The 2,192-nt window shown below is 48.6% G+C and overlaps 1 protein-coding gene across 3 annotated transcripts in view; it reads right to left on the minus strand.

Annotated features, from left to right (window-relative positions):
• The window catches only part of Il4i1 (interleukin 4 induced 1), a 34,519-nt gene that overhangs the window by 9,193 nt on the left and 23,134 nt on the right, over positions 1–2,192 (minus strand). For 2 of the 3 annotated variants that reach the window (XM_074058007.1, XM_020159992.2), the window contains exon 2: positions 876–986. The gene's annotated coding sequence lies outside the window, so the exon portion shown is untranslated. Of the gene's footprint in view, positions 1–861; positions 987–2,192 lie in introns of all 3 variants that reach the window. The other variant, XM_074058006.1, reaches the window with a different exon arrangement.

Consider the following 2,192-nt stretch of genomic DNA (forward strand, 5'->3'; position numbering starts at 1 on the left):
CTTTTTTTGTTTTGGAGGGCTGGATTCTTCTTTCACTGCCTCCCAAGTAGCTGGGTTTACAGGTATGCTCCACCACACCCAGCAAGCCTTTTTTTTTTTTTTTGGGTCAGTACAGGGGCTTGAACTCAGGGCCTTGCACTTGGTAGGCAAGCACGCTACCATGTGAGCCAAGTCTCCAGCCCAGGCCATTTTTTTTGTTTTTTGTCAGTACTGGGGTTTGAACTCAGAGCCTTCACCTTGAGCCACTTAACCAGCCCTTTTGTGTGAGGGGTTTTTTCCAGATAGGGTCTCGTGAACTATTTGCCCAGGCTGGCTTCGAACTGTGATCCTCCTGAGTAACTAGGATTACAGGCGTGAGTCACTGGTGCCCAGCTCATTCATTCTTAATGAATTACACTTACAATTAAGATTTTTTTCTTTTCCTGCATGGACACCTGGAAGGCAGCACCTCCACTAGGGAGGCTGGCACCGGCTATCATCAGGGCTTCCCCACACTCTGCCAGCACACCAGTGCTTGGGAACCACTGGCTCCAATCTTTCAGGGAACCAAGGGAGCCCTCCAGCTGTTTAAAAAATCTGATCCTTCAGATCCAAGCGGAGCCTAATGGGGTTCATCCTAGTGAAGGGCTGGGCTGAGAGTTTCTCTGAGATTAAAATAAAGCTTTAATCATAAATAAAATTCACATTACTGTTTTTTGTTTTGAGACAAGGTCTCACTGTGTAGCCCAGGCTGGCTTTGAAGTTGCAGTCCTTCTGCCTCAGCCTCCCAGGTGCTGAGATTACAGGTGTATGCCACCCTACCCAGCCTTAATTGCTTCTCCTCTCCCTAATGTGGAAAAAAAATACTGTAAAAGAGCTTACTAAGGTAGAGTCACCTTTAACAGCCTTTGATATGTTGTCTTCACGCTAATTAATGAAGAGGACCTTAAGTGGCAGCGCGGCCAACTATCTGGACTGGCACAGAAGAAGTTCAGCCTGTTTTCTTCCTGGAAAGGGAAACTACAATTATCATGAAGCCATCATCCACAGGGGGCACCCAGTAGCCTGCCCATCCTGTGGCGTCTTGGGGACTCCTCCCTGAGGGGTCCACAGCACCACACATGGTGTCCTTCTGCTTTACTCTAATCACTTGTTCTTCAAAGTGGGGTCCCAACATCCTTGAGATACGAAGGTTAGAATTTTAACTTAAATACAAGACATCTGGGGGTGCAGCTTGGTGGTGGAGCACACGCTTAGCACACACCAAGCCTTGGGTTCAATACCCAGTAATCCCCACCAAAAAAACCCCTCAATGCTAAGAAAGAAATTAAGCCTTATGTCTAATATGCAAATAGAGATATACACACCCACATTAGTAATGCGTGCTGCAAAATCTTTCATCATGCTGAGCCCTGCCAGTGACAACCTTGTGGGCACAGAGTGGAGTCTGGGGTGAAAGGAGCCCCAGGGACAGGGAGGAATAAGTGCTTCCCTCAGTGGTTAGACACAGTCAAGGCCTAAGGACTTCAAAAAAAAGGCTACTGTCAGGGGGCAGAGCTTCCAGGGACAAGTCACTGGGGTTCTTAAGTCTTCCCTTGTAGTTCACTCTGCCCCTCTTCTCCTATGGCTTCTTCAGGAACAAAACTCATGTCCCTCAAAGCCCAAGATGATCCAATGAAATAATGACTCACTTCTGCAAACTGGGTCACAAATTTCCAAAATGTGTGGCCCAGCTTAGTGTGGAACAGGCCAAGGGAGAGCTGAAAAGGCCAGATCTCCCACCACCTGGAGGAGTGAAAGTCAAGTGCTTAGCACCACACGTGAGCCCATGGGCCAAGAGGACTGAGGCACAACATGGGGCCAGTCTATGGAACCCTCCCCTGCAAACTGCTCCCCACACACAACCAGAGCCCTCTAGCCCCAGGTGACAGAACACCTGCACCCACTGGGGTGATGCCTTAGAGATGGTGGCAGAAGACAGGATTCTATAGTGAACCCTGGGCTTACAGAGTCCCCATCTGGCCTAAGGCTGACTGGACCTTGTATGCTGCTCCCTCTCACCAACAATGGCTGCATCACATACTGGTGCATGATTAAACAGAAGTCCTGGTGCTTGCTTCTGCCCTTTAGACCAATGGTATCCCATGGAGTATTCTGAAACCCACTCTTCTCATCAACCTTTTCTTCCTAACATTCATGAAGATTGACGGCAG

This window comes from Castor canadensis, chromosome 16 (genome assembly GCF_047511655.1).
Source record: "Castor canadensis chromosome 16, mCasCan1.hap1v2, whole genome shotgun sequence".
NCBI classification, from domain to species: domain Eukaryota; kingdom Metazoa; phylum Chordata; class Mammalia; order Rodentia; family Castoridae; genus Castor; species Castor canadensis.